At 38.5% G+C, this 12,752-nt stretch overlaps 1 protein-coding gene across 1 annotated transcript in view; it reads left to right on the top strand.

The window, feature by feature from the left end:
- LOC106868193 (uncharacterized) overlaps positions 1–12,752 on the top strand; it is a 94,427-nt gene that overhangs the window by 50,987 nt on the left and 30,688 nt on the right. The window contains exon 2 of the mRNA XM_089353062.1: positions 4,887–4,973. The gene's annotated coding sequence lies outside the window, so the exon portion shown is untranslated. The remainder of the gene's footprint in view (positions 1–4,886; positions 4,974–12,752) is intronic.

Genomic DNA, 12,752 nt, shown 5'->3' with positions numbered 1-12,752 from the left:
ACTAAACCTCTCCTGTCTTCCAGGAAGACTGGTAAACAGAAAAAATGGTGTCTAAGCATTATGCATTATGCCGTGCATGAGAAGAAAACTCATGAAGCCAAGTAAAATCATATTCATGGCAGATACTGGTGTCATGCAAATGGCACCTGTGCATGTAAAAGCACCCATTACACTCTCAGAGCGGTTGGCATTAGGAAGGGCATCCAGCTGTAGAAGCATTGCCAAGTCATATTGGAGCCTGGTGCAGCCTTCCAGCTTGCCACCCTGGTCAAGCCGTCCAACCCATGCCAGCATGGATAACAGACGTTAAATGATGATGATGACGACAATCAAATATAGTCAATGGCTCAATGGAATAATGTCATCTTCCCTATTGAATCATCATTCACAACTTTTAAAGAGTTGAGTTTATGTCTAGAGATATCCCAAAGAAATATTCAATGCTGACTGTTTGGACCCTAATATAAAGCATGGAAATTTTCTTAGCCCTTTCGTTGTTCTACATGGCAGAGTTAATGTTAAGGATTATCTGAGTACTTTGGTTGATCATTGTTCCTAATGGTAGTGCGATCTTCCAAGACGATAATGTGATTCACATGGCTAACATTATTCAAAATTGGTACAAGGAGCACAAAAGTGATGGTAAACCAGTTGGGTTGGCCCTCCACTATCAACAGGTGTCAATATAACCAAAAATACATGCATTTTGGAGCAGTAGGTAAAGAGCAGCTTCTTTCTTCTTGTATCACTGAAAGAGAGAAAATGGGTTAAAAAATTTCTCTTTACAACCATTCAGAACCTGAATGAGTCAATTCCTCAAAGTACTTAGGCTGCAGTCGATGCCAAAAGTGGATCAGCTCCATATTGAATAAAAGTTCTTCCATTTAACAAGCTGTTCCATTACTGTGTCCAATCTCTGTGGATTCCTAAGTAACAGCAAAATCAAGATCTAGAAATCATGAAGCAGTTTACTCGGAATAACACTGACCATTACTCCTAACTTTGTTTCTGGTCTTTAGATGGGACTGGAGATTAAAGCTAGAATAGCTAGTGGGTATAGCTAAAGCCAGATGCTACTAAAGTAATAAAATTTTCTGAGTTCCCAGTGTTTGTGAATATGTGGCTCAGTTGGTGTATTAGTTGACCTGTTGATGCCCAAGTGTGTGCATCTATTTACATTAGAATCTCATGGAAACATTTTTGGAATGTCTTGCAAATCTTTACTGTGCTACTTATTGATTGGATTTAGAGAATCTGCGCCAGTTTCCTTTGCTCTTTCCCCATGAAACTGAGAATTTTTAGGTTTTTGTGCATATTTGTTGGTACATAACCTAATGCACCTATGATGAAAGGTATAGATAAGAATTTCATTGTCAGGATACAAGAGCTGTAAGTTCCACATTAATTTTCCATAAATGGTCTTTTATGATTATACATTCACATCTGCTGGACAACTGACCTCTACAACAGTGCATGGTTCCCTGTCCTACAGAACAATATCAGGTTTGTTATGCTTGCACAAAATTGATGTTTTTATTGGATCGTTCTACTCGTGTTTGTTGTTTTTAAAGGTGTAAACATCTGCTGGTTCTGACATGGCTTTGATGTATACGTCAAGGCAGTCCTTCCTGTAGATAGCATTGTAAATAGTCTTTGCAACCATATCATCCCTCAAGGACAGGTTGTATCTCATAGACATCTTGGGGAAGCTGCTGATGATGTAGGTGATATCTTCCACACTGGTAGAGCAGAGCCAACATTTTTTATCACAACATAGTGTTTTGGTGGTTTCTTTGTCCCTCTTGTTTACAAAGTATTTTGTAGCTATAACCTGTTCCTTAATGTTTTTTTTTTAATTTGTGTTTTAAAACCTGAATTACATCTTATTTAAGCTAATTCTCTTCCTAACCTCTTGTATTATAACACTTTCTGTTACTTTCGTATTGTGTTCCAACAACTTCATTCCTCTGTCCTCGAGCATTTCCTTTACCATGTGACAGCAGGTGATAATGGTACTACAGCACCAGTCATTTGATATGGTACCTCCCAGTAATCAATCAGTCAACTTTTAGTGTGGATGAGCAATCAATCCCAACTAGTCAGGGTTCATAGTACAGGTTGTACTGTTCATTTTTTTGATCGCTGAATACAAAACGTGACGCACAAGACCTCTGTTCAGTAATTTTCTTGAGTTATTTGTACTCACAGCTTTAACCATCCATTACTTTCCTTTCCCACTTTTGGGAACTTACCTATCCACCCACCCTTTCCAGTTCTCCATCTCTATTCTTTCATATATTCACCCCTTGTAGCTTGAGGGTAAACCCTCACCATCTCTTTTCTTTCTTTCCAACTTCGGAAGCCATGTGTTTCCTCTACGGCAAGACATCTTTTCCTGTCCTTCTGCAATACTTCTTAGCACATCCCTCAATACTACAACCCTGCTCAGTCGAGAGGTCTTGTCTTGTGGGTTACTTGCTGACCTCACAAATGGCAGTACCATGAAAAAGGCACCCAGAACACTCTGTATAACCCTTGGTGTTACAAACCATACCAAAGCAGATAGTAGAGTGCAGCACAGTCCTATGGCTCATCAGTTCCTGTCAAACCTTCCAACCCTAATGTAAAATGGTTTTTATACTATACTGATGGTGGTAATGACATATGAACTGGTCTGCTTGAAAAACAATATAGTAAACTATATACTGTCAATGGTGTGTATATATAATCAATTGTACTACGTTCTCGTGGCAGTTAACCGATTTATGTCACCAACTTTGCTTTTTTATATAACAAACTTTAGTCATTAGCGTAACAAATAGTGCAATGTTTCTTTTCTTTTTCTCTGGAAAATACTTTGTAGAGATAAAAAGTAAAAAGAAGATAAACTGTAAAATGGCAGACAAATGTTTTGTTTAAACTCCTGATTTATCTTATATGTGTCTGGGTAAGTTGGGCCTATGATAGGTTGATAATATCATCAGCAGGTATCTTTTGGTTTAAATTATGATTTTTCCATTTGCAATATTAACTGGTGTTTAGTTTCCTAACTTCTTTTTTCTTTCAATAAAGGGAAATATTAAATCTATTTTTAAACAAGTCAATACTAAAATATTAACTTCCAGCATTATAAACAATAACGGAAGAAATGTATGTCAGACTGTATATTCAATATTGTAATATATTTTGGTTAATAATAAAGCATTGTTTGTAATAATGATTATAATGTTATTGATGTATTACTTGGTTTGTAGTCTAAATAAGAAACATTTCTTTCAACAAAAGACTTCTATAGACAACTCTTCAAATTAGGACTTACATTTCAAGCTAGGGTGCTCTGTTGGATGGGTAACGTCAGTGTGCATGCATGACAGAGTGTAAATGAATTAAGAGAAAAGACTGGGTATAACAGGCATCAGATGTTGTGTGCAAGAGAGAAGACTAAGTTGGTTTGGTCATGTGATGCATATGGCTGATGACAGCTGCATGAAAAAGTGCTGAACTCTTATTGTGAAGGGTACTTGTAGAAGGGGTACACCCAGGAAGACATGGGATGAAGTGGTGGGAAAGGATCTTCAGACACTGGGCCTCACTGAGAAAATGACAAGGGATAGGGAGATGTGGCGATTTGCTGTACTTGATAAGACATGTCAAGCTAAGTAAAATTGCTGTCTTCCACACATACAGACCCCTCTCGTTAGGTGCCGGTGCTGCGTACTCCTTCATTGGACATGAAACTCAGCTTGTGAAGACTTATTGGGGCAAGCGAAATTATGATGGCACCTGTGCCCAGCGTCGCCTTTCTGGCACTTGTGCCCGCGGCATGTGTAAGGACTTTCGAGCGAGATCGTTGCCAGTGCCCCTGGACTGGCTCTTGTGCGGGTGGCACATAAAATACACCATTTTGAGCGCGGCCGTTGCCAGTACCACCTGACTGGCCTTCGTGCCAGTGGCACGTAAAAGCACCCACTACACTCTCTGAGTGGTTGGCATTGGGAAGAGCATCCCGCTGTAGAAACTCTGCCTAATCAGATTGGAGCTTGGTGTAGCCATCTGGTTTCACCAGTCCTCAGTCAAATCGTCCAACCCATGCTAGCATGGAAAGCGGACGTTAAACGACGATGATGATGATGATGTTAGTGGTATGTAAAAAGCACCCGGCACACTCTGTTAAGTGGCTGGCACTAGGAAGGGCATCCAACTGTAGAAACCATGCCACAACAGACAATTGGAGTCCAAGAAGCTCTCAGCTGGCCAGCTCCATGTCAAATCGTCCAACCCATGCCAGCATGGAAAGTGGACATTAAACAATGATGATGATTTCAATTGACTTTAAAATTTACAAAGACATAAAAACTCCAAAAAAAATGTTAAAAAGAAAAATGAAGTGGCCATTACATATTGCAGCATTAGAACCCAAGAAATTATGTGAATCTACATCTAGAAATTGCATCAAAATCTTTTGGGGAAGCATGACAAATTTGATTTTATTTCCATGGAATGTAAACTGCTGGTGTAAATATTACATAATGCAGTTATTCTAACTAAAATTATATTTGTAAAGTTTAAGTATAGAATTGATATTAGATTAGTGTCTAGCTAAAATCCATTTTAAGCTTATAAAGTCTATTAAACCTTTGTTGTAAGGGGTTTTTCTTCTTTATTCCTTTACTCATTTCAATCAGTGAGTTTTGGCCACACTGGAGCACCACCATTTTTTTAAAATCTATTCTGCATTAAAATGCTTTATTTTTTAATCACTGAAGCTTAAAAGTATTTCTAACTTGTTCTAACCTTTAAAACTTATAATATTTACCTTTTTCAATTAATTTGAGTCAAATACAGAAATAATCCATACTGTTTATATCTTCCAAATTTTCTTTCAGTGAGATATGGAAAATGGTACACACCACCACGCACAGTACAAGAAGCAGAAAGAAATCATTATCAAAGAAAAAATAGTGTATGTCGAAGTAAGTCTGTTTCTTGTTTCAATCGTTTGTTTTCAGATACTCATATAAGGTCTCCTCCTATTTGGCTGCTCTTGGTTTGAATCCCATTATTTTCACTTACTTCTCCTGCTCTCTCAGTTTATGTATAACCCAAACTTCTGTACTTAAACATTTCAAACTTGTTTCCGTTCTTTAAACAAACACAAGATGCAGTATTATGGGTTTATTCTCTGTGTAAATGCTTTAATGTGACCATCGGAATTTTAGTACACAACTCTAACCACATTTTTAAAAAATTCTCCATCAGATTGTTATATTTTAAATATTAATCCCACATGTGTAACTAACATCCATAATAAAATCTCTCCCGTATGAAACTAATATATTTCTACTTATTCGATATCATATTTTAAGCTGAAGATACAGAATTTTTCATTTCCAAATGGTCAAGGACAAAAGATCAAAAAGCTCTACTTCTTAAGGCAAAACCTGGAGAAAAGAAAATGAAGGAGAATAGATGAGTGGGGGTTGGGAAAAAAATGAAATAGAGGGGTGAAAGAAGGAAAGAGATAATATTGGTCTCTTATAATATGTCCCACTCATATATGAAGAAAACATTTAAACAAATTACCTTTACTAAGAAAAGATGGTGAAATGCTTGCAGCTCTTTTACTTTTTTACTTGTTTCAGTCATTTGACTGCAGCCATGCTAGAGCACCGCCTTCAGTCAAGCAAATCAACCCCAGGACTTATTCTTTGGAAGCCTAGTATTTATTCTATCGGTCTCTTTTGCTGAACCGCTAAGTTATGGGGATGTAAACACACCACCATCGGTTGTCAAACGATGTTGAGGGGACAAACACAGACGCACAAATGCATACACACACATACATATACATATATATACATATATACGACGGGCTTCTTTCAGTTTCTGTCTACCAAATCCACCCACAAGGCTTTGGTCGGCTCAAGACTATAGTAGAAAACACTTGCCCAAGGTGCCATGCAGTGGGGATGAACCTGGAACCATGTGGTTGGTAAGCAAGCTACTTACCACACAGCCACTCCTGTGCCTATGTTTGTGTTTCCTTCTTATGGTGTTCCTGTTACATGATCAAGTTGCATACGAAGAATAGAATACAAGAATCCATCATGTCATGGAAGAAAGATTTGTCATAACTCAGGAATCCTGAAATAGGAAAATCATTTTGTTATAACAGATTTTTCAACAGAAAGAAGGAAAACAAACCAGCAACACAGCCATTTTTATGCATAGAAATAATTTCTAAATAAACATACACAATACAATATCCATACATGAAAACATCAGAAGAGAAATATGTTAGGGAGTCAATAAGAATCATAGTATGATAGGGTATGTTCTTACCACAGAAGATGTTGATTAGTGTTTCAGAGAAAGTGGTTGAGGTGAAATGCAAGTTACTCAGAGGATGAGGAACACTGTCTTTTGTCTTATAGTTCATTGTTATCAATATCCACAAAGAGGGAACAAAGAACTTATCCAGACTTGTGTGATGCTTATGGTGCATCATCTCTTTGTACAACTCAATGTATGAACTCAGTTGATGGAATTTCTGTATTCTCATCTTCTTCTTTAAACAGCATCAGCTCCTCATTAAATAATCTATCTCAATGAGGCACAAGCAGCTCAGCCATATCAGCCTCTATAACTTCAAGCCCCTACAACATTTGCAAGCATCACAATATCTCTCTAAATCTAAATTGCTCTGTTAGGCATTTGGTGACCAGGAGAAAGCCTTTGACAGGCACTTTCAGTCCTTGATCAGAAGCTAGGAATAAATGAACAGCTAGTGAGAATTAATCAAGCCATGTACTTTGACTGTAATTAACTACTGTAGAAGGACTTTGGCTGTTCAGTAATGTGGACCAAATTAATCTTGTTATTTTCAGCCCCTCAGTAATGTGGACCAAATTAATCTTGTTATTTTCAGCCCCTACTTCAACTGCATTTCCCTCTCTGCTGGTTGCTGTCTTTGTGTCTCTACTACATGTTGTGGCTATTGAAATTTCCAATCATGATCTTTGGTTTTCTAGATGATATTTTAGGCATTTTTAGGGGTGTGGGAAGCAGATTGTGCACGTAAAAGCACCCACTACACCCTCGGAGTGGTTTGTGTTAGGAAGGGCATCCAGCTGTAGAAACTTTGCCAGATCAGATTGCAGCCTGGTGCAGCTTTCTGGCTCACCAGTCTTCAGTCAAACCGTCCAACCCATGCCAGCATGGAAAGCAGACGTTAAATGACGATGATGATGATGATGATGATGATGACTGTCTTGAAAACCAAAACACCTCAACCCACCAGTCCTCATGCCACAGAACATTGGCAAACTTCTACCTTTCTGCTTCTCTCCTACCTAAGTATGCCTACCTACTAGCTTCCCTTCTAGCTATCTAATGTAGTTTTTTGCTAATGTCACCCTTCCAGTTCTTCTAGGCTTGTTTCTTTGCTTTAGTGGCCCTGTCAACTGCGTTGTTCCACCATCATGTCACCCTAGGTCAGGTTGGAACTTTACACCAGTGACAGATTTGGTCTGTAGTTTCCAGTAAGTTTTATAGATATAATTGCAGCGTGGAAGGTATTTATAAGCTATTTAAGAAACACACAAAAACCGTTAGATTCACTTCAACATTTAAATTTAATTTGCCAAAATATTTTCGTCATTTTGAGACTGTGACCTGTTCACTGACAAAATTCCGTGATGCAGCACAGAATTTTGTCAGTCAACAGGTTGCAGTCTCAAAGCAACAGTGCTGTGTCCCTCCATGTACCTGTACCCAGGACTCACTCAAATGTCAGTGGGGAGTAGACAGTTGCTGTTTCTTAAGTGATCAATAGTAGTGGAGAGATTGTTGTGAAAGCATGTCTGCTAGAATACAAATAGACTAAGCAAAGTTCAGAGAGCTACTACCACTGTTCATAATGAAGGACCTCTCCATCAGAGTGAAAGGTAGATTGTATGATGCCTATGTACAAACAGCTATGCTACATGGCAGTGAGACATGGGTTGTGACTACTGAGGACATGCAAAAGCATATACGACAGAGTGTAAGTGACTTGTGAGAAAATTGGATATACAAGACATCATACAAAGTGTGCAAGAGAGAAGACTGTGCTGGTATGGCAAAGGTAATGTATATGAATGAAGACAGCTGCATCAAGAGATGATGATCTCAAATTGTACAGGGAACATGTGGAAGGGGTAGACCCAAGAAGATGTGGGATGAAATCATGAGAAAGGATCTATGGACGTTAGGACTCACAGAGCGGATGACAGGGGACAGAGACTCTTGGTGGTTTGCTGTTCTTGAAAAAAACATGTGAAGCTCAGTAAAAGCATGGTTATCCTTGTATGCAGGCTGTCCCTGGCATCTCTCTCCAGCTGAGCATTCCTAACCTTGCAGGCTCATGGTTGCTGGTGCCACGCAAAAAGCACCCATACAAACCAATTTATAGCTATGAAATACTTCCTCTGGTCACAGGAAACGAATGTAACCGGAATAAAGTTGTGTAATGACATCATCTTCATATTCTAGGCATAATTACTAAAATTAGTTTAATTTATTTACTTTTTAATGATTGTATAATTAAGAGCATATTGGGGATTGATTATTTCTGATATCTGTCACGGAGAGGGTCATAGCCCAACTAATTAGGGAGAGAGTTAGTTTAGATGAGATACAGTTTGGTTTTGTGCCAGCGAGAAGCACCACTGATGCTATATTTCTGGTAAGGCAACTGCAGAAGAAATACATAGCCAAAGACATGGAAAAAAAAAAACTTTTGATAGGGGGTCTCTTATCTGGTGGTCAATGTGGAAACTAGGGATAGAGTTGTTGGTGAGAGCTGTACAAGCCATGTACAGGGATGCTGGCAGTAAGGTGAGGGCTGGCAATGAGTACAGTGAAGAATTCAGGGAACAAGTAAAGGTTCACCAAGGATCAGTCCTCAGCCTCCATTTAATCCTCCAGGCAATAACAGAGGAATTCAAGACAGGATGCCCCTGGGAGCTCCTCTATGCTGATGACCTTGCTCTTATAGCTGAGTCACTACCAGAACTAGAGAAGTTTCGGGTGTGGAAGCATGGTCTAGAATTGAAGGGCCTTAGAGTTAAGCTAGCAAAAAACAAAGTCTTAGCAAGTAGAAAGGCATACAAATCACAAATCCCTTCAGGTAGATGGCTCTGCTCAATCTGTAGAAAAGGCGTAGGTAGAAACTCTATAAAATGTACTCAGTGTAAGCTATGGACACATAAGAGGTACAGCAATATCAAAGGAAGGTTAACTGGGAAGATGGTTTTTGTGTGTGGCAAATACTTGGGGGCAATAAACACTGAAAATGTGCAGAGAACAGCTTCCATCACATGCCAGGAGAGAAAAACTAGAAGTAATTGATAGCTTCCATTACCTTGGTGACCAAATCAGTAGTGGGGGTGGATACTCTGTGAGTGTGGCTGCAAGAATAAGAAAAGCCTGGGCAAAGTTCAGAGAATTCCTACCTCTGCTGGTGACAAAGGGCTTCTCACTCAGAGTAAAAGGCAGACTGTATGACGCATGTGTACGAACAGCCATGTTACATGGCAGTGAAACACGGGCCGTGATTGCTGAGGACATGCATAGGCTTGAAAGAAATGAAGCTAGTTTGCCTCACTGGATGTGTAATGTCAGTGTGCATGCACCACAGAATGTAATCACCCTGAGAGAAAAGTTGGACAGAAGAAGCATCAGATGTAGTCTGCAGGAGAGACAACTGTGCTGGTATTGGCATGTGTTGTGAATGGATGAGGACAGCTGTGTGAAGAAGTGTCACACCCTAACAATGGAAGGAATCTGTGGAAGAGGTAGACCCAGGAAGATCTGAGATGAGATGGTGAAGTATGACCTTCAATCATTGGGCCTCACAGAGGTAATAATAAGCAACCAAGACCTTTGGAGACATGGCGTGTTTGAAAAGACCTGTCGAGCCAAGTGAGATCATAGTCATGGCTGATACCAGTGTTGCATAACTGGCCCGTTAAAAGCACCCTTCAATCATTGGGTGACATGCTGTGCTTATGAAGATCCATTGAAATCATAGTCATGGCCGATGCCAGTGCTGTCCAGATTAGATTGGAAAAATAGTCTTAATATGATGTTGCAGTCATGTTTAACAGAGTTGTGTAGTTCTTTAGTTGTTTGAAAGGGATTTTTCTTCAAGTAATGGTGACTGAGCAGGCTTAGAATTTGCTGCGACAAAATGTATGCCCCTTGTATGTCCAGCAGATCCTTTACCTCTAGTATGCATTTTTACTTGTACATTTGTTCAGTAAATTGGTCTCTGGGCAATCTGTGATAACCAAAGGATACTGTAGTGTAGCTTGTAATTTGTTGTGATTTTTTTTTATAGACAGATTAAGGACCCAAGTAGGAGTGTCACAACCCTCAATGGATCTAATGTACTGTTTGTACACAGATATTGTTGTTGTTTTTTCCTGTTGACAAAAATGTGATTTTGCATTTTGAATTCATACTGAACCGATCTTAAAATGGAATCAAAACACTTTCATAAAGACAAATTGACACTATCACAGACCCTTGCTCCTAGAAAAATCACAAAAGGTTAGAATCTCCAAGCAAAAGGCATGAAGTCTATTTGTGGATTTCTTCAAGGCAGTTGATATAGAGCAAATAGAAAGACCATGTTACATATACTATTGAACTATGGTACCCCAGATGAGACTGGCAAAGCAATCATCATCATGTACAAAATCCAATCAAGTTTTATGCAAAGCACAGACAGTCCAACTGAAGAGTTTCCAGCAATAGCAGGCATCTTTCCTGAAGACCCTATCTCTTTTTCTCTTTGTGACTACATCTTTAGGTAAAGTCTTGATTCCATCCTAGACAAAGCCTTGCCTTCAAGCAGAAGCAGTCAACACATCAGTAGACCACATTTCTCTCGGATTATGCTGATGATCTTACCCTCACAGCTTATCGGCTGTATGAAGGCAAGATTTGTTGGTACATCTTGAGAATGTTGCAGCCAAAGTCAGCCTGTTTCTCAATGTAAAAAAGACTGAATTCATGACCATCAATGCAGAGGAAAACAACCTGCCAGATTCTTACAACAATAGTTCTCGACTCAAGGAAGTCAAGAACTTCAAATACCTTGGATAAGCCTGAAGTACATGTAACAAGCTTTAAAACATCCAGCAATCAAGCATTTTGAAGTCAACAAAAGGATAAAAGGCTGGCTTTCTTCAGGGCATATTAGAGAGCATTCTTCTCTCTTCTCAGAATCTGAACTAAGGTAAAGAAGCTTCAAGACTGTCTTGATGGTACTCATACCAGGCTCCTTATGATGACTCAAAACATTTCATAGCATGAGCACAAGATAAAAGGGAAGAATTAGGGACACATTCTATCCATCCAAAGTAGGCGTTGAATAAAGCCTACTCTACTTTTCAATGCAGAGTAGGCTTTGCTGTCAACAGCTATTTTAGAGAAGACAAAAACCACTGAATTACATTTGGTGTTATTGGTAGAAACACTAACTGGAAATGGAGGATTAGCGATTTCAGGTGCAGTATTTTGAAATTCCTCTTCAAAGAAGGAGAAGGAGGAGGAGGAAGAGTATCTACAAGTACTTTTTAAGGTTTGAGAGTGAACATTGTGGGAGACATTGCACTTATTTCTAACAGATTAAGTGACTACATCAAGGCTTCAATATTCCTTTATTAAGGCCATATTGAACGGATAGATTGAGAATCACAAGTTATTAAATTTGTTTGGAACATTGATATGTGTCAAGAGATTTTTTTAGTGTTTCAGTTGTACTTTATTTAGTACAGTTTTAATAATTTAAACAGAAAAAAATTGAGCTGTATTTCAACAAGGCTTCAATGAGCAAATGGAGAAGTCTTTATGTAGTAGTTTTAGAAGATATGCAAACAATTTTGAAACGGTTTGCTAGCTCTAATATATCAGCAGCTATAACACCCACAGTTTTTATTAGGTACATAATACTTATTTACATTTTCTTTGTGAATTGTTTTGAGAGTATTGAAGCATTTAGTTCTCATTCCAATTATCTGTTCTTTTCATAATCCTTGAATATCAATTAGCAAGAAAAATGTATGCGAAAAGAACAAGGAGCAGCTCAGTTTCTTTTCAGTCATTGCCTATAAATCCTGGATATGTTGATAGGTTTGTGTATGAATATATGTTAGGCAGAGCTGAAAGGATGTAATGCATCTCACAGTCAAGTTTCACTATAAAGCTTCTGAATAAATTTTAAATTCTCATGTCTCAGAAGAATGCTGTAAAATGCTTTGAGCAATCTTAGGTTTTCATCCAGCCTTTATATGATGACAGCCAATCATTTTTATTTCCTCCACTATAGCCAAAATTTCTTTAATATCAAGCACTTTTTCACCTTGGATTGCTGTTCAGATCTGTTGAAGTAGAATCATCATTTACAGTTTGTCTCATTATTTTGTCACTTATAATTTGCAATGCAGTAAAACATCCTTATTTTTATTCTATTTAGAGACCACTAAGAATAAAATTGTGAAGTCGATTTAGAACCTCCTTTTACAAACTCATCTACACTGACTCTTGTTGCCAAAGCTTTGTGTTATATTTGTTGTATTCTTACTATGTAAACATAAGATGGCCAAATCATTACTGTGCAGGGCAAAACGCTTAATGGCATTTCATCTGTGTTTCCCTCTCTTCCTCTCTCTCTCCCCCTCTCTCTGACTGGGTAACCATGTACC

This window comes from Octopus bimaculoides, chromosome 5 (assembly GCF_046866305.1).
Source record: "Octopus bimaculoides isolate indiv1 chromosome 5, ASM4686630v1, whole genome shotgun sequence".
Classification (NCBI taxonomy): Eukaryota; Metazoa; Mollusca; class Cephalopoda; order Octopoda; family Octopodidae; genus Octopus; species Octopus bimaculoides.
Note: the sequence above shows the minus strand (reverse complement) of the source record. Positions and strands in the feature narration are given on the sequence as shown.